General features: G+C 38.0%; 1 long non-coding RNA gene across 1 annotated transcript in view; it reads left to right on the forward strand.

The window, feature by feature from the left end:
• The window catches only part of LOC128932380 (uncharacterized), a 65,434-nt gene that overhangs the window by 24,605 nt on the left and 15,373 nt on the right, over window positions 1-25,456 (forward strand). Inside the window, exons 2-6 of the long non-coding RNA XR_013518933.1 lie at window positions 428-545; window positions 6,282-12,194; window positions 23,250-23,340; window positions 23,566-23,660; window positions 24,161-24,359. This is a non-coding gene — a long non-coding RNA (uncharacterized LOC128932380). The remainder of the gene's footprint in view (window positions 1-427; window positions 546-6,281; window positions 12,195-23,249; window positions 23,341-23,565; window positions 23,661-24,160; window positions 24,360-25,456) is intronic.

Below are 25,456 nucleotides of genomic sequence, written 5' to 3' on the forward strand. Positions count from 1 at the left end.
TTCTGTTAGTACTTTTAATCTGGAAACTCCTGCCTTTGTATTTGGAGTTTATTTTTTAAAGTTTGATAGTTTCCTTCTTTCTGTTTTATCTATTTTTGTCTAATGCTCTTATTATTCTGATTTTGGATTTCCTGGATTGATCCTAATTTTTCTCATCTTTCGTCTCTTATTATATATATATATATATATATATATATATATATATATATATATATGGAAGGGTGAACCTTTTTCTTCTTTCTTACTCTTTCTTTTGAGAGACTACTTAGCATTCCCCTCAAATCCTGTTATTGAATTTTTTTTACTTAATGAACTTTAATTACAAAGACATTTATTACAGCATGATTTGTAAAATTAGAAAAATAAAAAAATTACTTATTTGAATACTGAACATTTCTTTCTTTCGTTTTTTTCTTTTTTGAAACAGGGTCTTGTTTTATAGCCCAGGCTGAGTGTAGTGGTGCAATCACGGCTCACTGCAGCCTCAACTCCCTGAACTCAAGTGATCCTCCTGCCCCAGCCTCTTTGAGTAGCTAGGATTACAGGTATGTGCCGCCATAGCTGGTTGATTTTTTTTTTTATTAATTATAGGTTAAGTTCTGTTATACATGTGCAGAATGTGCAGGTTTGTTACACAGGTATACATGTACCATGGTGGTTTGCTGCACCCATCAACCTATCATCTACATTTGGTATTTCTCCTAATGTTATTTCACTCCTAGCCCCCCCACCCCCTGGCAGGCCCTAGTGTGTGATATTCCCTTCCCTGTGTCCATGTGTTCTCATTGTTCAGCTCCCACTTATGAGTGAGAACATATAGCGTTTGGTTTCTGTTCCTGTGTTAGTTTGCTGAGAATGATGGTTTCCAGCTTCATTCATATCCCTGCAAAGGACATGAGCTCATCCTTTTCTGTGGCTGCATAGTATTCCATGGTGTATATGTGCCACATTTTCTCTATCCAGTCTGTCATTGATGAGCATTTGGGTCACTTCCAAGTTTCTATTTTCACTTAAATTTCCAAAAGCACTTTATATTTTGTTTTCTGAATGCTCTTTTTTTGCTTTCTTATTTCATGGATGCAGCATCTTTTCTGATCTTTCTATTCGTGAATTTTTCTTGCTCTGAGTATGTTATTTTGTCTTCTCTCTACACTGTCTTTGTTTCTTTTCAGACTGGTTTCTGTTTGCTTGTTGTTACTTTGGTCTCTGTCTTTTACATTAGGGGCTTTTCTCTAATGTCTGCTTACCATGGGCTATCTATTTACTTTACCTCTTATCTGATAATGTTAGAAATTTAGAGCACTTCACTGCAATTCTACCCCTTCTTTCCTTTTGAACTACCGTTGTCATGAATTTTTGTAACTATTTTACAGATATTTGAAACCCTGCAAAGGCATCGTTTTTCATAGTCATTGTTTTGTAAACCTATTGTTTTGCGTAGCCAAACTTCATTTGTTTTTACATTTAGTTCATGTATTTATCTTTTCTCATGCTCTTCATTCTTTTTTTCATTTCCACCATTGCTTCTGGAACTGTTTTTTCTCTGCCTGAAGAATTTTCTTTAGTATTTCTTTTCATTTAGATGTGCTGTGCTGGCAACAAATCCTCAAAGCTTTTGCTTGATGGGAAAGTCTTTATTTCATCAGAGTTTTTGAAATAACTTCACAAAGTATAGAATTCCATGTTGGCAATTATTGTCATAAGGCATTTTAAAGATACAACTTTATTGTCTTCTGTCTTCCAATATTTATGTTAAGAAGATAGCTCTCAGGCTGGGCACAGGTGGCTCATGCCTGTAATCCCAGCACTTTGGGAGGCTGAGGCGGGTGAATCACCTAAGGTCAGGAGTTCAAAACCAGCCCTGTCAACATGACAAAATCCTGTCTCTACTAAAAATACAAAAATTAGCCAAGTATGGTGGCATGTGCCTGTAGTCTTAGCTACTTGGGAGGCTGAGATTGCAGTGAGCCAAGATCATGCCACTGCACTCCAGCCTGGGTGACAGAGTGAGACTCTGTCTCAAAAAAAGAAATAATATATATATAAAAAGAAGATAGACCTCAGTCCTTCGTTATTGCTTCTTAGTAATACCATTTTACAATTTATATTATCTACTTCATTAACTAGAAGAGTGTTAATGGAAATGTTTTAAGAGTTTATAGTCATTCAGTGTTAATATCTGGGCATATTTGAGAAGCAGCTTTAAAATCAGAGTGAGGACATTGGGCTGCATAGGACTACTAGGCCCAAGTAAACCCTCATTTAGCAATCTAGTCCCTTCATTACCGATGTGGAAACTGAGACTCAGAGCATCAAGTTTGCCTATGATCTTAACCATGAAGAAATTATATATAGTGGCCACACGGGTTTAACCTATGCACATGTTTATTAAATGCTGATTAGTCATCTAATACCAACTGATATGGTTTGGATCTGTGTCCTCCCAAACCTCTTGTTGAAATGTAATCCCAATGTTGGAGGTAGGGCCTGGTGGGAGGTGGTTGAGTCCCAGCAGATACTTCATGGCTTGGCATTGTCCGTGTAATAGTGAGTGACCTTTCGTGGATTCTGGTTGTTTAAAAATATGTGGCACCTGGCCAGGCACAGTTGCTCATGCCTGTACTTGCAACACATTGGGAGGCCAAGGCGGGTGGATCACAAGATCAGGAGTTCAAGACCAGCCTGGCCAACATGGTGAAACACCATCTCTACTAAAAATATAAAAATTAGCTGGGCATGGTGGCACATGCCTGTAATCCCGGCTACTCAGGAGGCTGAGGCAAGAGAATTGCTTGAACTGGGACCCAGGAGATGGAGGTTGCAGTGAGCCTAGATCATGCCATTGTACTCCAGCCTGGGCTAGAGACCGAGACTCCATCTCAAAAAAAAAAAAAAAAAAATGTGGTACCCACCTCTCCCTTGCTCCCACTCTGCCATGTGAGATACCTGCTACCACTTCACCTTCCACCATGAGTAAAATCTTCCTGAGGCCTCATCAGAAGCTGAATGGATGTTGGGGCCATGCTTGTGCAGACTGCAGAAATCTGAGCCAATTAAACCTCTTTAAAAAAATTAATTACCCAGTCTATCTAAGGCAGCCCTCTACAGCAATACAAGAATGGCCTAACACACTAAATGATGGTATTTTATACAATAACAAAATGTTCCATATACAAGGAAATCAGGACTCACCTAGTTCAGGGGTCAGGTCACATTAAGGAGTAATGTGGGTCTGAGGGTACTGGGAGAACCAGAGAAATCAGGCTGTTATGGAAGAGGGCAGCCCCAAACTGTTCTCATGTGAATGTTGGATCTCAGAAAACAATACCCCAAAATATGTCCCTTTGACATACTGAACTGGAAAAAAAGCCTAGAGATCTTTCTGACCTACCCAGCCACCATCCTCTCTCTCAGCCCTCTGTCTCTCCCAAAGTACAGGATTAAGTTAGTCTATGAAGTTCTCTCATCTGCCTAAAATCTGGACCCTCCAAAAAAGAAAACCATGACTTCTGGTCCCTTCCATGAGTTTTCATTAACTGAACTATATTGCAGGAAGGAAGATGAAGTCTGTCAACACACATGGACAGATTTTTTTTCACTATTCGCTCTGAAGTTCCAACAGACTGTCTCAGGCCATTGTATACATTTCAAGCCCATTGAATTTTCCTCATTTACTAACCCATTAACATCATCTACACTGCCCCATCTCCCCATCCTCTAAAAAGAAGGGTGTATAACAATCTGGACCCCATTGGATTATTGGGTGATAATTTTCCTGCGATTTCCCCCATGCTATGTACATTAAAGTAAATTTATATGTCCTTTCTCCCATTAATCTGCCTTTTGTGAATTGGTTTCCAGCAAATATGTGGAGGACAAAGGAGGAATTTTCTTTTGGCCACTGCATGAGACTCAGTGTTGCCAGATCTGATCAATGAAGAAGATAGAAATTTGGATGTTTGAATCTTTACATAACAACATTTTTATATATTGGCAACCAACCACCCCCTCAGTCATACACACACACAAACACACACCTCCTACCTTCCAAAACCTCTCTGCAGGTAAAATAAGATGTGTCTATAGTTTCCATTCACTCTGAGTTTTGCGCTATTGGTGCCTCTGATGTGGTCTGTCTTCTAGTCTAGATTAGCAATGGATGCACAGAAAGAAGAAGTGACTTAACCAAGGTCATATCTGAAGATTCTCTTCAAAAACTTTCTGTGAAAAACTGCCAGGTCATTCATTTTAAAAAGGTATGATGAAAAAAACTAGAATCTGATCATCTAACAAGCAATAATTCTGAGCACACCCCTTTGTTCATTGTCTGTAACCTGTATCATCCAAGCTGGTGAATGGAAAAGGTTAATAAGGTGGAACACTGCAATAAGTTGGTAGGTAAGTGTGTGAAAATTAAGTAGAAGTGTCCATTGGTTCAAGACATTCTCAGAGATGAGCTCCTATTTTAAAATTGTGAATCAGCATTTAAAATAATATTTCAGCAGTTTACCCATAGCCCCAGAGATAAAGTTGAGTGAGATAATAAGTATTATTTCCAATTCCATTGAAAGAAAATTCATGCAAATAATATTTGAAGATGAGTTAATGAATAGATGGTTCATTCATTAATGCCATAAATGTTAGTTGATTCCTTACTGTGAAGAACTGGCAGTTCAGGCACTGAGGATAGAGCATGAACAAGAAAAGAAATCCCTTCCCTAATGTGACTTATGTCTTAGTGAGTTGAATGAGCTGCTTAGGTAATATGCAACTGGCTAAATAATAGATCAGCTCCTCCATTTCTTTTGGTCATGCCAACAAGAACATAAAGGTTGATGGTAGCCTTAGAAATGGGTGTCTCTTTTGCTCCAAAGCCAATTTTCTTTCTTTCTCTTTCTTTTTCTTTCTTTCTTTCTTTCTTTCTTTCTTTCTTTCTTTCTTTCTTTCTTTCTTTCTTTCTTTTTTCCTTCCTTCCTTCCTTCCTTCCTTCCTTCCTTCCTTCCTTCCTTCCTTCCTTCCTTCCTTCTTTCTTTCTCTTCCTTCCTTCCTTCCTTTCCTTTATTTTTCTTTCTTTCTCTTTCTGCCTGTCTCTTTCTCTCTCTCTCTTTCCTTCTTTCCTTCCTTCCTACCTTCCTTCTGTCTCTCTCTCTTTCTCTATTTCTCTCTCTCTCCCTGCCTCCCTTCCCTCCTTCCTCCCTTCCATCCCTCCCTCCCTCCCTTCCTTTTTCCTTCCCTCCTTCCTTCCTTCTTTCCTCAGAGGGAGTCTGGTTCTATGGCCCAGGCTGGAGTGTAGTGGCATGATCTTGGCTCACTGCAACCTCCGCCTCCCGGGTTCAGGTAATTCATCTGTCTCAGCCTCCGGAGTAGCTGGGACTACAGGCGCACACCACCAAGCCCAGTTAAATTTTGTATTTTTAGTAGAGATGGGTTTCACCATGTTGGCCAAGCTGGTCTTGAACTCCTGACCTCACAATTTGCCAGCCTCAGCCTCCCAAAGTGCTGGGATTACAGGTGTGAGCCACTGCCCCTGGCTGCCTAAGCCAATTTTCTATTGCCATGGCAATGATATGCTGATGGGTTGGGATTATGGCATCGACTATTTTTTCATTTACTTAATTAGCAAATAATAATCTTGCTTATTCTGTTTGGGGTTTATAGTATTTCTTGAATTGTCGAGTTAACATACTTCAACAGTTTCAGAAGATCTCAGCAATTTTTTTCTGCATCTAGTGATTCTACACAATTTTCTAGCTCTCACTTAACCTTCTGAGACTCTAGTTACACATATATTATGCCATATGACTGACCTATCTGTATTTTACTTTTAAAAATAGTTTTTAGTCCTTTCTTTATAGTTCTTCACTTTGGGGTTTTCATTTACCAGTCTTTTATATCACTGATCTCCTTTCTTTATATGTAACCTGTTTTCAAATCATCTGTTGAGTTCCTAATTTTAAAGATATTCCTTTTTAGTTTTAGAATTTTTATTTGATTCTTTTCTATCAATTCTAGTCATCTGGTAATATTTGCCACTTTTTCCTCTATTTTCCTGAACATATTAATCATGATTATTTTAATGTCACTCTCTGCTACCTCCAATGTATAGTCAATATGGACCTCTTTCTATTTCCTGTTTTTTGTCTTGAGTTTTGTTTATATGATCTTATCTTTTGTCACATCTAGTAATTGTTGATTGAATATGAGACATTAGGTAAGAAGAAATTGTAGAGGTTCAAATAATGATTTATTCCTCCAAAGAGGTTTTACTTTTTCTCTTCCAGGCAGATAGAGTGAAACTGCTTACCTTAATTTAATCAGGGACTGAGATAAGTCAAAGCTAGATTACAGTTTTGGTAAGTTCTTTCTACCTGATTTATTTTAAAACATTTTTTATTTTTTGTTAATTGATGAGTAAATATTGTATTTTTTACTTGTTATGAACAAAATAAACAAAATAAAACAAAAGTTGTACAACATGATGTTTTGATATAGGTATACATTGTGGAAAGGCTAAATTTTCTCACATACTTACCATTTTATTTTGGTGAATGCATTTAAAATCGACTCTCTTAGCAATTTTCTAGTATACTTTGTGTTGTTATTAGCTATAGTTACTCACCATGTTTACAATAGCTCTCTTGAACCTATTCCCCCTGTTTAAGTGAAATTTTGTATCCCTTGACCAACATCTCTCCAATCCTTCCTCCTCCATAACCCCAGGTCCTTGATAACACTGTTCTCTCAATTTCTATGCATTTGACTTTTTAAGGATTCCACATATGAGTAAGATCACTTAGCATTCATTGTTTTGTGCTTGACTTATCTCCTTAGTGGTATGTCCTGCAGGTTTATTCATGTTGTTACAAATGTTAGGCTTTCCTTTTTTTTTTTTTTTAGGCTGAATAGTATTCGATTGTATATCTATATAACACTATGCCACATTTTCTTTAATCATTCATTGATGAACACTAAGATTTAAAAATTTTTATTTAGTTATTTATTTTTTCTCTATTAGCAAGCTTTTTTTTTTAAACTTTTAAGTTCAGGGATATATGTGCAGGATGTGCCGATTTGTTACATACGTAAATGTGGACACTAAGGTTGATTTTCTATCTTGGCTACTGTGAATAATGTTGCAGTAAACATGGGAATGCAGACATCTTTTTGATATACTAATTTTATATCCTTTGGATATATACCCAGAAGTGGAATTGCTGGATCATATGATAGGGTAGTAGTACTACTTTCAATTTCCAAGAAAATTCCATCGAATTTTCCATAAATGCTGTACTAATTTATATTCCCACTAACAGTATATAAGCGTTCCCCTTTCTCTACATCCATATAAATACTATCTCCTGTCTTTTTTATAATAGCCACTCTAACAGGTGTGAGGTGACATCTTATTATGGGCAAAGGGTTTTAAGGTTTTTATGGTTTTAATTTACATTTCCCAGTGATTGGTGATGTTGAGAATGTTTTCTTGTATCTTTTGGCCATTTGTCTTCAGGTCCTTTGCCCATTTCTTTAAAAAAAAAATTAAGTTTGAGACAGGGTCTCACTCTGTCATCCAGGCTGGAATACAGTGACACAATCTCAGCTCACTGCAACCTTTGCCTCCTGAGCTCAAGCGATCCTCTCACCTTAGCTTCCTGAGTAGCTGGGACCACAGGTGCATGCCATAATGCCTAGCAATTTATTTTTATTTTTTTTTATTTTTAGTAGAGAGGAAGTCTTGCCATGTTGCCCCAGTTGGTCTTGAACTCCTGAGCTCAAGTGATCTGCCTGCCTTGACCTCCCAAGTGTTGGGATTACAGGCATAAGCCACTGCACCCAGCCCCTTTGCCCATTTTTTAATTGAGTTAGTTGTTACCTTGCTAAAGACTTACTTGAGTTTCTTATATATTTTGGATATCAACCTTTTATCAGGTGTATGGTTTGCAAACATATTCTTTCATTTTGTAGATTGCCTCTTCACTTTTTGATTGTTATCTTTGCTGTAATAAGCTTTTTAGTTTGATACAATCCCATTTGTTTATTTTTGCTTTTGTTGCCTATGCTTTTGGGGTCATATACAAAAAGTTCTTGCCAAACAAATGTCATAAAGCTTTCCCTCTATGTTTTCTAATAGTTTATATTTCAGGTCTTACATTTAAGTTTTTAATCCATTTTGAGTTGGTTTTGTGTCTGATGTGAGATAAGAGTTTAATTTCATCCTTCTGAATGTGGCTACCTAGTTTTTCTAGCATCATTTATTGAAGAGACTATACCTTTTCCATTTGTGTTCTTCGGGAATCTGTTGAAGATCCCTAGGTTATTATAGAAGATTCCCAAATTATTGCAGTTATTGACTGTAAATGTGTGAACTTATTTCTGGGTTCTCTATTCTGTTCCATTGGTCCATATGTCTGTTTTTATGCCAGTACTATACTGTATTGATTACTATAGCTTTGTAGTATATTCTGAAATAGGGTAGTTGATGCTTGCAGCTTTGTTTTTGTTGTTCAAGATTGCTTTTGCTATTTGGGATATTTTGTGTCTCCATATTAATTTTAAAATTGTAAAATTTGTGTAAAAATGTCATTGGGATTTTTATAGCGATTGCATTGAATCAGTAGATTGCATTGGGTAGCATGGACATTTTAACAATATTAATTATTCCAATCCATGAACATTGGATGTCTTTTCTACCTCTGTTTTAAATCCACTCTTGGGGTGTAGCTCTGCAGATCTTCCAATTTGCTATATTCACTGAGACTCTTTTCACTGGCAAATCCTGAACTTTAATCCCTGCCTTATCAGTACTTTAAGAGCATAAAAATCTACCCTCTCCTCCTTGAAAGATTTCTTCTTAGCTTTTAACTTCCTGCCCCTTGATACTTCAGAACTCATGTCTTAAGGGTAATACCAGATGAGTGTTGGCCTTCTTTTTTCATTTCCCTCTTTTTCACTGTGATTTTGGACTTTCTGTTTGTTACTTTGTTACAATTTTTATCTTCCCAGTATAAGAAGGCTGCCAAAATCTTTGCTGGTTTCTCCTCTGTGTGAGAAGTCTGCATTGCTAACTTCTTGCCCTGCTCTCAGAATTGGCAATGCACTAGGGGAATGCCACTATAGAATGTCAGGTCATTCTCTGCTGTTTCCCTCTTCCTCTCAATCCATTATTTCAACAGTTCTTATGTGTCTTCAAACAGCTTTAAAATTTTTCTTAAAAAATAACCTTTCTAGTTGTTCTTAGCTCTGCTGTAAGCTACTCTGTCATACTCAGAAGTAGAAGTCTCCATTTATGTTAAAGTGAAGGACACTTTTATTCTCATTGGAGAAGACATAGCTCTCCAGCTGGATGAGTCATGCGTGTGTGTGTGTGTGTGTGTGTGCGTGCATGCACACGCACGTGCGTCTATGTGTCTGTGTAGGATCTGGAGTGCAGTACTTTCTATACAGACATTTATAGTTTTCTACTGACATTCTGTCTATCATTCTGTATTCTGCCTCACCTGAATCCCTAAGATTTCCTAGTGTCTTTAATTCCTGAGATTTTCTGGGGCTCCTGGGTTTTCTCTGCTGACTTAAGTGTGGACTTACTTCTCTCTGCCATATCAGTTGTCATTTATCCACTGATTTCCCTGTTACAATTTTTTTTTTAGCCCTTGTGGCCTTTATCATTTTTATCCATTTCTTTATTTTTTTTAGTGGGTTTCAGGAGGGAGTACAATAATATTTAACCACAAGTCCAACATTAATCCCTTTTCTGAAAACAATTGAAATTGTGTTGTTACACTACTTCTTACATAAGTGATACTTGATCATCAGAAATGACATTGTCAAACTGTTAGTCAAAGAAACAGAATGGAATGAGACACTATTTTTCTTTAATTTGATCTCTCAGTTCTTATAGTTTACCAGCTCTTAGAAACTGCAGTGCTAAAGTATTTGCTTTTTAATGAAGCTCAAGACATATTCCATACTTTGCAGGGACATGGATGAAAGTGGAAGCCATCATCCTCAGCAAAGTAACACAGGAGCAGGAAACCAAACACTGCATGCTGGCACTAACAAGTGGGAGCTGAACAATGAGAGCACATGGACACAGGGAGGGGAAAAACACACACTGGGCCTGTCGAGGGTGGAGGGCAAGGGAAAGGAGAACATTAGGACAGATACCTGATGCACGTGGGGCTTAAAACCTACGTGATGGGTTGATAGGTGCAGCAAATTACCATGGCACATGTATACCCATGCAACCAACCTGCACATTCTGCATATGTATTCTGGAATAAAAATATAAATAAATAATAAAAATACAAAGATATTCTGACTTGGAAGGCTGCCACAGGAAATACAGAGAGAAGAGGCTTTCCCCAAAGGACGTAATAGTCTCTTTTGTAGAATTGTTTCTTAGTATATTTTACTCTATTCTGTAATTATTACAACATTTTTTTTTCTCCAGGATCCTAGACTACTAGAGAATGATGACATATGGCTCTCTAGGTACATGCTCCATGTGTCCTAGGAGTATACAAAGGCCTACCAAGAGGTTTGGAGGATGCTATTCAAATTACTAATGGCTGCAGTAAGAATTTGGCTGTGCATTTTTAAAAAAATAATTTTTAATTTTTTTGTGAATTTCCTCGTATTGGCATATTAAAATCTTTAACACTATTTCTCTTTCACTATTTATTCTCCCCAGTACAAAGTGGAAATTCACTACTTTATCACTTGGTAGACTATATTATCTGATATGGTTTGGCGGTGTCCCCACCCAAATCTCATCTTGAATTGTAGTTCTCATAGTCCCCATGTGTCGTGGGAATGGTTGAGTGGGAGGTAATCAAATTATGGGGGCAGTTACCCTCCCCAGGCTCTTCTTATAACAGTGAGTGAGTTCTCATGAAATCTGATGGTTTTATAAGGGGCACTTCCCCAATTGCTTGGCATTTCTTCCTGCTGACATGTGAAGAAGGACGTGTTTGCTTCTCCTTCCACCATGATTGTAGGTTCCCAGAGGCCTCCTTAGCCCTGCATAACTGTGAGTCAATTAAATTTCTTTCCTTTATAAATTACCCAATTTCAGGTTTGTCCTTATAGCAGAATGAGAATGGCCTACTGCATTATCTTACTGACATAATGGAAGGGTCAAAATTTGGAAACAAGTACTTCATGTCAATAGACTCTACTTATCCTAGAAGCCTCTGTTTACTTTTTTATTCACACATAATTATTGAGGTCTTAGTTTCTGCAAAGCCTTGTCTTAGGTGCTGAGGATATAGCAGCGAATTAAATAAAGTTCTTATTTTTGAAGAGCCTTGCATTCTACTGAAGGATGTGGCCATAAATAAATAAAAACATATTATGTTATTAATATGATGTCACACATGCTATAAAGAAAAAGCAGAATAAAAGAATAGGGGGCAGGGTGGTACTTTTTAAAATAGTGTGGTCAAAATAAACTTCCTAAGGAGTAACTATGAGATCCGAACAAAATACAAAAGGACCCAACACATATGCAGTAAAGAAAATGAAAGCCAAAAAGAAGTCAGTAATCCACCCAGATGACTGCTCTGCACTGTTTTCATTTTCCTCATTGGATATATAGTGAGTCATTCTTTTCTTTGTTCAGATCTCCAAGTTACTTGTACTTGGAATTAGAAAAAAAATTTTAACTTGTTTTATTTGGTAACCTAGATCTCAGTTCATCTAGGATGATGTTCTTTAAAAATATATATAGCAGGCCAGATATACTGAATGTACAGATATAATTTAAGTTTGGCATTATTGTATTTACATTGACATTTATTGTACATAAATTCAGTGATGTTTATGATGGAATTTTTGTAGTAAGCAAAATTTAGTTTCCCTTTACCATTTTGTCTATATGAAGAAGTGTGTTAGACTTGGTAGGAGGTATCCTTGAAGTCACTTTTAGAAAAATATTGGCTCTACTGAGTAGAGGTTGGATTAGTTTCCTGAATTTATGTAAACATCCAATGAAAGACCAATAACTTAAAATTACAGAGGCCGCTATGTGGTCTTTTCCAGCAGGCTCATGGAAATGCCTACCCTTCTGACCCAGCCACTAGAGGGATTGTTGTACCACGAAGAAGCATGTTTCCCCCAGTGGTTTGGGAGTGATTCTGCTCAGGGCATTGTCTGGAAAGTATTCATCTTCTTTTCTGAAGAAGTGTTGGAGACAGGTAAGAGACCTCACTTTCCCAGCACGTCTCCTGTTGACTGTGGGCTCTGAGGACATCTCTGAAGTATGTGTGTTCAGCTTTCTCATTCTCTTTGAAGTCTAGCTATTTGCACTCCAAAGAAGTTAGGATACTGAAGACTTTCTAGGCTGAATGTGGTTTTTAAACCAAGTTGTTTTCTTTACTATTCAAAAGCTTTGTCTTTGAGAGCATATTTGCCAATAAACTGCCTAGGAGAACTTGTAATGATAACCTAAAATATTACCAACTCTGTACTTAAATTGCCCTGCTTTTAAAATGTGTTTGTCTTGGCTGTATTATGTTGTTGAAATAAATTAATACGGCAAGTTGACACTTTGAAGTAAAACATATTTCGAGCTATTTTTTTAAAAGACATGCAAATATTTTGGTATCTCTAGAATTAATTATAAGCCTTACCCAATTGATAATAAATGGATGGAAATAAAATTTAAACATGTTCAATCAATTAACTTAGCTATTCAAACATGAAAACATTGAAACCTTTCCTTTGAAAATAGTTTAATGACTTATCCATATTTGTACTGCTTTGTGACTTTATAGTTAGAATTTAATTAATAAATAATGTATGTATTCCATAATTTATAGTATGAACATGGTTCAATTTCTTAAGTAAGGGGAAAAATTACGTAACATACTAAGCTGTACTCACTTAAAAATCAATCCTGTAACTGCTGAGACTCTTTTTTATTTTTGAGATGGAGTCTCACACCATCACCCAGGCTGTAGTGCAGTGGTGTGATCTTGGCTCGCTGCAGTCTCCACCTCCTAGGTTCAAGCAATTCTTCTGCTTCAGCCTCCTGAGTAGCTGGGACTACAGGAGTGTGTCACCATGCCCCTGCTGAGACTCTTTACCCCATGGGCTGTCCTCTGTTCCTCAGGCCCCTATGAAACAGTAATCAAAAGTGTGCTATGTGTTCTGAGTTATTTTCAGTAATGTAATCTGTTTTACATGTCAGATCCATATGTAAACGATAAGTAGACAGAATATAAATACACATTTTTATATCATTTGATTATGTGTCTCAAATTTGCAGTAAAGTTCAGTGTGTATTTTTGTGGAGTTAATTGGTCACACAGGGCTTAGAGTCTGTTTTGACCCATTTGCTTGCTATAGAACCATGTAGAAGCTGCTGGGAACTTTACTTGCCTGATTATGCTCTGGAATGCTACAGTACATTTCCCCAAGGAAATTCCAGGGACTGTATGGAATACATTATTTTCTCTGCATACAAACTCCCTTCTCTGTCCTAAAGAATATTTTTTGCTCACGTGTGTGTGTGTGTGTGTGTGTGTGTGTGTAAGGGATAATCTAGAATTCAGTTTGGCAACCTCATATGTAGAGGCTTTTGTTTTTATTTTGTTGTTGTCTATTAGGGCATCACGGTGTTGCTGCTGATAATCTATGGAAACTTCATCTATGAGTCTGCATGTGTATGTGTGAGTGTGTGTTGAAATCCCAGCTGTATGCTTCAGGGACATTTGCCATCCTTATCCTGAGACTCTCCTGTTTGCTTCATTTTTTCTTAGATCAAACATACACTTGATTTTGTTGGGGATAACAAGAATCTCAAAGTTGCTGCTTAGTTGTTCCCTTATGGGACTCCAGGGAAGGGCCTTATGGACTTTTCCCCTTCCAGGAGAGGATGCCCACCTGCTGATACTTGGTTCTCACCCCGCCTTCTCTTTTCTTTTTGCCCTTTAGCTTCAACACAGCCCCTCATGGCCCTTAGTCAAGTGCCCTGGGGCTGCTTTTGGAATCTTCAGTCTTTTTACTAGAGAAAGAAATGCCCCTCTCACCATTCCTTTGGTCCCTTCTTGGGTCTTAGAAACTGGGGGCCTCACACTTTTTGTGGGTGCTAGAGGAGGCTCTCCTCCCCTCATCAAGAGGAGGATGGGCTTAGACAGCATGAGTGAGAATGAATGTGGGTGTTACTCCAATTCCTATTTTTGCCTATCCAATATTGAATGTTATTGTTGATTCCCTCATGAGTTTCTCAAGAAAGTAAGCACATTATCCTAAGAAGAGAATTTTTTTCCTAATTTCATGTGAGAAAAAGACAGTGTCTTATGTCACATGACTTTGAGTCTTTCTTCCTATAAAATAATCAGTACATGTTCCTGTCCCTGATGATTTTTCCCCTAATAGAATGTAAACTCTATAAGAGCAAGAGTGTTTGTTTTATTCACTGCTCGATTTCAATACCTCGAACAATGCCTAGCACATACTATATGATCAATATGTATCTGTTGAATAAGTGAATATTGTAAGGATTGCATACTACCTCACATGGCTTCCTTTTTGGGGCTGTGTGTGTATAAAGAGATTATCAACTTGGATTAGTTGCTATTTTATTATAATTTTCACCCCCACATCCAGAAGAAGCTTCTAATTTGCTCCCCACTTCAGTGCTGATGGTAATAAAAATTGACTAAAGCAAAGAAACTGAAGGACAGATGATATTAGTAACCTACTTTACTAACAGGAGGCTGGTCAGTTTGTAGCACAGTTTGAAGTCCAAGGACTTACCTACGTTAGATTGATCTGGTTTAAATGGGTTATACTATGCACTCAGGATCATAACAGCCATTTGCTGAGTGGATATAAGATTTGTCTCTTAAAGTTAATATGTAATTTTAGAAGTATCCATAGCACTAATATATAAGCATTATATGTGTAACTATTTTTCAGGTTCAAAGCTTATAGGATACTTCAGAATGTTAAGCATCTGATTTTGTTTAAAGCAAGAGTGTTTAATGAGTAGATAGAAATAGGAAAGAAATAGGAAAGACGCTGGCCCTGGTTTACAGACACTCAGCAGAAGCCAGTCATCCTTTGCAGCATGTGGACTTCACATTGGGTGTTGAAACTGTGTTGTGCTGGACAAATCAAAGGAAATGTGAATATGACACAATCAAAGAATGGAATGAATGTAGGATTCATTCTGATGAGAAAATGAGCCCTTTGAATCAAGCCAGGAAGAGATGAGAGGATTGGGTTAATTTCCTTTCTAGATAATAAATATTGTGGCATAAGGCAGTGAGAGAAAGGACCATTGAGAATGATTACAAAGAAAATTGCTAAGATCCCTATGTCAGTAATTGATCTTAATGGAATTTAATTATTTTATTACCATAATCAGTTACCTCTTATCTTGCTTTTTCTTCCAGTCTACTTTGAGAACTATTAACTCATATTACCTAGCTATGGTCAAGAAAACAACTGCTTGATAGCAAGTTTTCATTCTTATTTCAGTGTAACTTTGGCAAACTCATTTGTGTGTATTCACAGCATTGGAAGAACAAAGTTACTGTAAAGTGAACTGGGCGGGGAAGATTACTGGATAGGCGTATCCTTGTGTGTATCTTTACTCTCAATTCCTGATGAGTGCTCTGAAATCCCCAATCATGTTTGTTTATTTTGCATCCCAGTGTCGCTCATAGTACCTATTAACAAGTAGGTAGCTAACAGATACTCATGGAATAAATAGTAAAAATAACGAACATGATTTTTATTCTTTGTACTATTGTCATTTCTCAGAAGTATGTGCTAGCCCATGTATTTTTACAAATCAAATAGCTCCTTTAATTTATTCTTTATCAACATATATTGTGAGTTCTGTCTTTCAGATGCTGACTTAGCATCTATTAAATGATATCTTTACTATTTCTTAGGGTAGTATACATCTTAAAGATGAGAAAGCTGGGAATGGTGGCTCACACCTGCAATTCCAGCACTTTGAGAGGTCCAGGCAGAAGGGTTGCTTGAGGCCAGGAGTTCAAGACCAGTCTAGGCAACAAGGGGAGACCCCATCTCTACAAAACAAAACAAAAACAAGCAAAAAAAGGTGAGAGCTTATGGCCAAGCAGACTTAGGTTTTGTGCAATTATCAAAGCTGTTGTTTGTTTCTGTTTGGCTTATCTGTGAAAAACTGACATTTTAATAAGATTTTAGATTTGAGGATGGAAAGATTGATAACATTTAGGAAATACTAATATTGTAGTCATTTTCTTTATATGTGTAGTACTCAAAAAGTTATGGATCTTTTTGCTATCTAACTAATTGGATTTTTCTTTTTTGAGATGGCGTTTCGCTCTTGTTGCCCAGGCTGAACTGCAATGGCCCAATCTCAGCTCACTACAACCTCCACCTCCCAGGTTCAAGCAGTTCTCCTACCTCAGCCCCCCAAGTAGCTGGGATTACAGGCATGTGCCACCATGCCTAGCTAATTTTGTATTTTTAGTAGAGATGGGGTTTTACCATGTTGGTTAGGCTGGTCTTGAACTCCTTACCTCAGGTTATCCACCTGACTCAGCCTCCCAAAGTGCTGGGATTAGTGGTGTGAGCCACTGCGCCCAGCTCCTAATTGGATAATTTTGAACAGCCTGTTATTCCCTTCTATATTTTCTTCTTAAAGTTATATACAGATGCTCCTCCAATTATGATGGGGTTACATCATGATAAACCCATCCTAAATTGAAAATATTTTAAGTCAAAAACACACCTTTAACTTAAAGATATTTTCAACTTACAATAGGTTTGTCTGGACTAATTACGAAATGTGTATCACTTTTGCACCATTGTAGAGTCAAAAAATTTTAAGTTGAACTATGGTAAGTTCAAGACTGCCTAGATTTGATATTTAAACTAACTTTTTATTTTGAAATAGCTCAAGACTCACAGACAGTTGCAAAAATAGTACAGAGTTCCTAGTGTACCTTTCACTCAGCTTCCCCGAATGATTGTCAAAGCCAGGAAGTTGATATTCACACAGTATTAACTCAAATATACACCTTATCCATATTTTACCTGTTTTTAAGTGTTTTTAGACATATAGTTCTGTAAAGTTGTACCATATATATGGATTCAAGTAACCAACATCACAATTAGGATACAGAATTGTTCCGGCTCTGCAAAGAAACTTCTTGTGCTAGCTCGTCAATGTCACACCCTTCCCCCGAAACCTGACTTCTGCAATCACTGATCTGTTACATCATCGCTATAATGGTGTCACTTAGAGATTTCTATTTATTGGGAATTATATGATATGGAACACTTTGAAATTGGCTTTTTCCACTTAGCATAATGCCTATGATCTGAGAGACCAAAAAATATGTACTTCTATCAACTAAGATGGATCCTAACATTAAAAAAACAAAAAGTTACCTGTGGGTCAAGGGTTCAGGGCCTAGCAGACACATGGCAGGTTTCTAAATTCTTACAAGAAAAACGCACTGTAGCTAAACTAGCGAACAATACGAGACATTAGGCAAATTATCCTGACTCTGATATACAACTCAGGCCACTACAACTGGGACTGGACAAAGGACCAGCTCTACCAGTATTCTTTTTCGACAAGCAACTGCAGATCTTCAGCCAGGTTCAGCCCACTTATAGAGGCTGGCTGCGTCAAACTTTTTGTCTTATAGTTCACCTTCTGACATAAAGAGCCACATTCTACCTCATTTTAATGCTAAAATTCTGCCCCAAAGTGAGCATGAGATATATGTTACATATATGTTTCCCATTGCTCATATGCTCAGCTCCCCTCATAAATTACATATGGCTTTTCCCTAAGCCTGCTGATTACATGCAGGTTTAGGGAAAATGGGTAATATGGACCCCCTGAAGCATAAAATCCAACCTGTCTTTCCCTCTTCCAAGAGAGCACCTTCAGTTCATGCTAGAAACTTTATCTTCCTGGCTTGCAAACCAATATTGCCAATAATACTCTCTTTCCTACTATCTAGCTATCCTGGTGGTCTTTTGGATGACCTACCCTTGATATCTATTCAAGTTTTTGAATATAGCAGCAGTTTGTTCATATTCATTACCCTATTATTTATTAGCAATATTCCATAAATGTTTGATTTTTGATAACGTTCAAATTCACAGCCATAACATCCAAATGGAAAGTAAAAGTCTCCCCAAAATTATGAACTTAGGGCATGTTATGAATATGGTTTCCAAAGCCAGAGAAAGATACCAGGGATGAACAAGACATTTTTTCTCAGTATTCCTTGTATATTCTGAACTTTCTTACAAACAGATGCCACACAATCCAGCTCTCCTTTATTTTATTAATTTCTTTTGTGGTGTTGACACTTCAGGATTTCTGACTGCTTTCCTCAGTTACTTGAGCATTGATTTCTTCTTTGACCATTTATATGAATTCTTTCTAACCTATCTTTTAAATCTCAGTTTTATCAGTGGCCTGAGCTTGAATAGCCCAGATTGTTCCTCTAAGCAATGAAGCAAGCTGCCAACGTCTGTTGACCTATAGGGTAAGCCTGTCAGGCCTCTGTTTGCCTGAGTGACTGAAGATCCTTTCAAGTAAGACATAGTTTGGTTAAGGACAATGGGTTGAGGTTTACAAGAAAGATGTGCCTCTGAGAATAACTCCATGTTTATCATTCAAATTTTACAAGAGAGTTTCAAATAAGACACCTTGAAAATCTACCTGAGCTCTTTTTCTTCTATCTTTGGTGGATATTGAGTACAAGACATTATGACAACCTGTCAGAAGTACTACCCTGATAAGAAATGATATTTAAAGCAGCAGGAGAGGTGATATTATTGGTGTCAACGATAATATTAGTTTAAGGCAAGGTATCTTCTCTAGAACTCCAGACTTTAGTACAAGTTCTCCTTTCACTGAGGTCAACACATGCTCAATCTGTGCCTTGGCGGCCTGGGGCACACATCCACTGGCTTGGCAGGGAGGCAGTGCCTCCTGTGGTCCCTGGCAATCAAGCTACTGTTTTCAACATCTGTATTGAGAGGTGATTTGTGTGTGTATGTGTGCACACTCAATCTTCAATCTCTAGGGTTTCATCGTGCAGAAGAATCACAACTGTTTCCTGTTTTAATTTTACAGAAGAAAAGTGGGAGTTCAAGACTTTGACCTGGCTATTAAACAAAGACAGAATTTTGAATTTCAAAGCTTCTGATGGGTGTTATTTTTGTCATAGATGGACATCCATAGAAAGATGCCTTTTTAGGGGCCTCAGATTATTACTCAGTTCTTAAAAATAATGTTTGATTATCAGAAATACACAGACACACACACACACACACACATACGTATACACACAAACAATATTTTCTCAGGGTGAGGATAAGATGACTAAGAAGGGTAACTGCCACTGCCTTTCAAAATAACAGAAATGCTAATATAATAAGGTGCCATGTAAAGGTAGATAATAATAATTTTCTTTCTTAATATGACTGGAAACTCTGTTCTTCTGAGGACTACCATATTTCCTCAAGATACATATGTATGCATGCATGTGTTCCTGTATTCAGCTAGTAGATGAATCAAGGAAGAACGAGGAGGCACCTCTTACTAAAAGGACACCTCAGAAGAAGCTGTATTTGACTGAATAACTCAGAATTCTAAGGAATATATTTTTCTGGGTTACTGAATTGCATAACGTTCTTGAAGTTGTTGAGACTCAACAGAAAACAATACCTCTAAATGAAGGCCTCAGAAGCAAAAGTTTTTTTCTTTGACTTCTCCTTCTCTCCTGTCTCTCTGTCCCATTCTCCCCCAAGCCTAGCCATGGAAACTAGAATTCTTCTTTCCCAAGGCAGGTCATAGAAACCAGGATTTCCTTTCCCCAAAGCCAGCCATAAAGCCTAAACATATTACCTAACTTCCCCTCAGCCTTTCTGTATAAAAACTGTACATAAAGAAATTATCTGACCTATCTTGTTTGACTGTAGGTCACAAGACACCCATTCCAGAGAGGGTCCTGCCCCACACCCAGAAGGAAGGAATGCTGTAACAGAGAGGCCAAGAAGAATCTAAGCAGACAGGCCTTGCTGGGCTACTCCACTCAGTATGAGCATGAGATCATACCTTTTTTGTTCAATATTCCTACATGGATGATAACACTTTGTTTAACCTAAGCATAAAAATGGATGATTTTCTCTATATCTTTGGGTCTTCATTCTGAAGGCTCTTGTGTACATGTGAAGTAAATTTATATGCCTTTTCTGTAATTAATCTGCCTTTTTTGAGTGAACCTTCGGAGAGCAAAGGGGAAGTTTTCCCTTGGCCTCTATAAGGTGTAGATGGATCTTAAAGGCAGACAGGGTATGAGATTTCCCTCAAATGGGGAACTATGCATGGCTACAGATGCAGTTACCATTGGAAACTATCATGTAGTTACCAAGGAAGTTGAGACCATTGGAAAAATTTACCCCCTGTGGATCTATTTATTTTGGTGTTGTCTCTTCTTTTATATTTGACCCTATTATAAATGCCAAAAATAAAACCTAATGACGACTTTTACTACTAACACCTACCAGGTCTGAAATGGAGTCCCATAGTTCTTTAATCACTTTCTACCAATTCCATGTCCTGCTGCATTTCCCAGCCCAGTGCTCTGAGTTGCAAGGCTCAGCCAGCTGCTTTGTCCTCCATCCTCACTGCCAGAATAAAGGATTGAGTTTTTGACATGCTGAATTTGAGATTTTTATTAGGCAGCCAAGTGGTGATGTCAAACAAGCTGTTTTATGCGGAGTTTAGAGAGAAGGTTTGGACTGTTAAATCTGGTTGTTGCTAGCATACATAATGTGTTTAAAACTAAGAGACTACGTAGGATAATTATAGTCAAGAGAGTCAATGCCCTGGGGCACCTTAATAATTGGGGAAGGTGGGGGTAAAGAGAAGAAAAATAATAAAGATGGAAAATATAAAAAATGGAAAAAGAAATGATTCATTGACGAAGGACAAAAACTTGGAGATTTTGGTATCCTTGAGACAGGGAAAGTCAATGCAAAGATGGCGGTGAATCAGTGCCATCATATACTAGTGATGGGTTAAGTAAGATGAGGCCTGAATATGGACCGGTAGAGATCATTGGTGACTTCATAAGAGCAGATCTGTTTGAATGAGGTGGTCAAAATCGTTTTTGGACTGGATTTAATAGAGAATGGGGGAAGAAAATTTGAAGATATCAGGAAAAGATAGGAGAACAAAGAAATAGGGTGGTAGATGGTAGAGAAGTGGGGTTAAGATAAGGTGATATCTAGATGTGAGTTGTTACTGCATTTAAAAGGTAATAAAATGAGAAGAAAATATTTTAGCCAGCCTGTATCCCCTATTCTCTTTCAATTTCTGTCTCCTTATGTAAAACAGAAAGAAATCTGGTCCAGATTTTGATAGGCTGAAGACAACGCCCCAACCTTCACAGGGACTTCGTCAATTCAGCTGTGCAGTTTCTCCTTTCTTCTTTCAGAACTAGACCTCTCACCCAGGGAAAATTCAGAATTTAACAGGAGAATCTTTATCCCAACCTCTGATGATGACAGTCTCATTCTTCCATGGCACTCTGCTGTTTCTCTGACATGCATGCTTCCACCCACATCCCTCCTTCCAGCTCAAGTAGTAGCACAGCCTGGCTGCCTCCAAAAGATCATCGCTAATTCTCCCCATGCCTCATCCCCTGTGTGCCCATTCTGTCTTTGGGACTACTGAAGTGAAATCCAATGGTTTTGAAAGAACCTGACTGCCTGTCCCAAGCTTTAGCTCCACCATTACAGTCTCCCACTGAATTAATAGTTTGTTGTTTTTTCAATGCGTAATAAAAGAAATAACTAAGATGAAAAAGACCGAAACTTGGTGATATAATTAAAAGTAAACAAGATTTATTCTGTAGTTCATTGTTAAAGTATTGGTTGGAAGAACAATAAATTAGATTTTTTTTTGTTGAATGCTAATAGACTTTTATCTACTATAGCAAACCGCTTTTCTTCTAAAACATAGCATGCAAAACAGTAACATATTCCATGCTCTTATCTGGGGCAGCGATTTAAACTGTAAAAGCACCTCTCTGCCCCGCTCCTTCAGACACAGCATGATTTTAACAGCAGCATTATTATCACGATGATAATAAGGGAGTCATGCCTCTGCTTGCCCCTCTTTCAAGGAGCAAACTGTGATGTCAGCATGTCACTAACATACTAGATATGTATCTCTAGAGGTTGCCATGGCAAATCTGGAACCAGAGCCTCCCTAATGAGCCTTAGCTACTGCTGCCTGACAGACTAAGCATTCTCAGGCATTTCCTGTTAGACTCTGCGTTGGCGTCAGTTATGAAAGCAGTTGCTTACAATTCTGGCAGTAGATTAGCACCGGGTAAGAGTGGGGACAAAGTCTCATCCAGTTGCAAAGTGTCACTTAATCTGACAGAGGAATTTCTGGGGCTGGAAATGTATCAAGTGCAATGGGACACTAAGGAACTATGTTAAAAGCCAGTTTCTGGCAGTTTTGCGATAAATCATTCTACCCCCACCTCAAACAAACAGAGCAACTTTCAAATTAAGAGATTCACTCTTACATCAATGATTGGGCTAAAAAGAATGAAGATGAAAAAGATAATGGGAGAAGAGAAACCAACAATACTAGAGCAAGAAAAGAATTCTCTGAAATTGCATCTTGTGTTCGTTAGTAAGATTAGTTTTCATAGTAGACAACAAATACAATTCTCCTCTGGTAAGGCATCACACATTTTCATAAATCAAACATGCAAGGCTCACCACGGTGATAGTTGCCAGTCACTGCCAAGTATTAAGGCTCTACCCTTCCTTATGATGTTGGGCTCTATCATATTCTTTGTTAACCTTTAAATATTTACAAAGTTTAGAATCTGAAGTAATATCTTTTTTAGTTCATAACAGAGCTGACATTAACATCTGATATGGATTGGCTGTGTCTCCACCCAAATCTCAACTTGAATTGTATCTCCCAGAATTCCCACGTGTTGTGGGAGAGACCCAGGGGGAGGTAATTGAATTATGGGGGCTGCTCTTACCAGTGCTATTCTTGTGACAGTGAATAAGTCTCATGAGATATGATGGGTTTATCAGGGATTTCTGCTTTTACTTCTTCCTCATTTTCTCTTGCCATTGCCATGTAAGAAGTGCCTTTTACCTCCTGCTATGATTCTGAGGTCTCTCCAGCCATGTGGAACTGCAAGTTCAATTAAACCACTTTTTCTTCCCAATCTTAGGTCTTCATCAGCAGCCTGAAAATGGACTGGTATCACATCTTAAGGTAAAATTGAATAACTAGTACTTCAAGTCAAGAAACCAATATGCAAGGTAATAATTTTGATTGTTTTCTTTTGTTATAGTGACACAGTTAAACTCTTTGGGTATTCAACAATATAAGGCAAGTAGGGCAGGGGTTCAGGAAGGAGTATTGCGAAGTCATGGAGGAGATTTGGGAATGTTCATTCGTGGGACTCATGATGAAACAGATAATACTGTGAATTATCAAGAGACAAAGCAGGAAAATCAGAAGGTTCTGGCCTTTACTCTTTTTAGGGATTAATATCAGTGTTCTTGGACTGTGAGAAACATGGGAATGAGAAGACCTCCCAGAGTAGAAGAGACAGATGGGCAGTTCTGTTGCTGGCACAGTAAGTTTCCTAGAGAGCTCGCCACTCTTGCCTGGTTGTGCCACTTGGGGGTGGGAAGTACATCAGCTAGCTTTCCTGGGTATTGCAATGACAACTCATCGTTGTCATTCCAGATCACTGTCTGGAACCTACAGTATGGCAAGGGTGGGGGAAATTTTTGTGACATGCTCTTCCCAATACACATATAACACCTAACATTTGTTAACCCTGTTGGACGACATTACTTTTTGTTTCCATGTCCTGAATAAGGCCTTTGTTCATTGAGGGTACAAGAAAAATACAGAGTCCTTATTCCTACAAGCAATATGCAAACTCACACATCTTAGGGTCTTCGTTGGCTTCCTCACAGAGGTGATGAGTTGGCTTGATGTCCATCCACACTTGGACTTGGACTGGATAACTGCATGCAGGCTGTGGGTTAAGGGTCAGTTTTCAGTCTTGCAACAGGGCAAACTCAGCTGGCTGAGGACAAAATTGAATATGTGTTCTTGGATTTATAGGAAGGATAAACTCATCTCCTGAGTGAACCTGGGAGAGCTGAAGAGCGTTTCAAGCATCAATGACATGCTGTGTAGTAGAGTGCTCGGGGTCCAGGGAAGTTCCGTACTGGGATCCTCGGAGCTGTGAACCCTTGGGGCTGCTGTGCGTTCTGGAATATTTCACTGATTTCAGTTATCTAGTGACATTCCATGTCTATTGGTGAGTATTGAAGAAGTCAGTCTCTATAGCAGACAGATACTCATGTAATATAACCTATTAGAGAAAGAGAACTGCTAGACCTGAACTTTTATTTGAGAAAATTATGACTCATTCAGAAAAGTCTTTCAAGCAGAAGTGTGCTAATGCCAATGGAAACACTCTGCTCAAATATTACCACATTTCCTTTCCCCCGATTATCACAAAATCCTCTTGTTTACTTTCCTTGGGTGCCACAATTTATTTGTCTAACAGGATCAGAGATTGTGGCTATTTCTAAGGAAAATTTTATAATTTTTTTGAGGTAAAGGAATAAACTGGCAGAGTTTAGCACCTTAAGTCTTTCTTTAGATTCTGTGATGTGGTATTCTTTTCCACATCAGCATGAAGGAGCATATAAAATCCACCCCATTTTAGGAATAGAAATTAATTTGAGTCAGAAGAACAGTAAAAGGTAATCCACATGGCATGCCTTTGTCAAAGAGACAGACATTTCCAATGCAATTCTTAAGGGAGGAAGGTGGTTATAATAGAATATAACAGCTCTCTGGAGGGAAGAATACATTTCCTATATGATGAGGATGGCTATGCATTATATCTGCAGCAGTTTTCCCTTGAATCCAGATACCAGATCTGTTAAGGGGATTTGGGAAAAGACCACTGTGTGGTGAAGGAAGGAGGATATATTGGTTCAGATTTGCCCAAAAGTACATTAGAAAACAGAATATTAGCATCCATTAGGTGTTTGTCAGATGGTAGCAATTTCCAGCAACAACATAATGGGGACATATCAGCAACAGATCTGAACTGGTTATCTAGAGATGAAAGGCTCCCCAGACCCTCCTTTCCTCTTGAATTCAGCTTTTGATTGTGTGCTTTGTCCTTTGTATCTCTTTTCTTTACCATCTCATTGGTTCCTTTCTTTTTCTTTTTAGAATCTCAAGCTTATCTTTTAAACTGATTTATCTCAGGCTTTATGCTTAGGGAGCAGCTGAAACTCACAGGAAAAATACAAAGAGCAAACCTGGGTATTTTTTTAAATTATTGTCAGAGAACAGATGCTGTGGCAGGTGCTACTGGTAAGATATTATAATCAAACA

The sequence above is a fragment of the Callithrix jacchus genome, chromosome 6 (assembly GCF_049354715.1).
Source record: "Callithrix jacchus isolate 240 chromosome 6, calJac240_pri, whole genome shotgun sequence".
In the NCBI taxonomy this organism is placed as follows: Eukaryota; Metazoa; Chordata; class Mammalia; order Primates; family Cebidae; genus Callithrix; species Callithrix jacchus.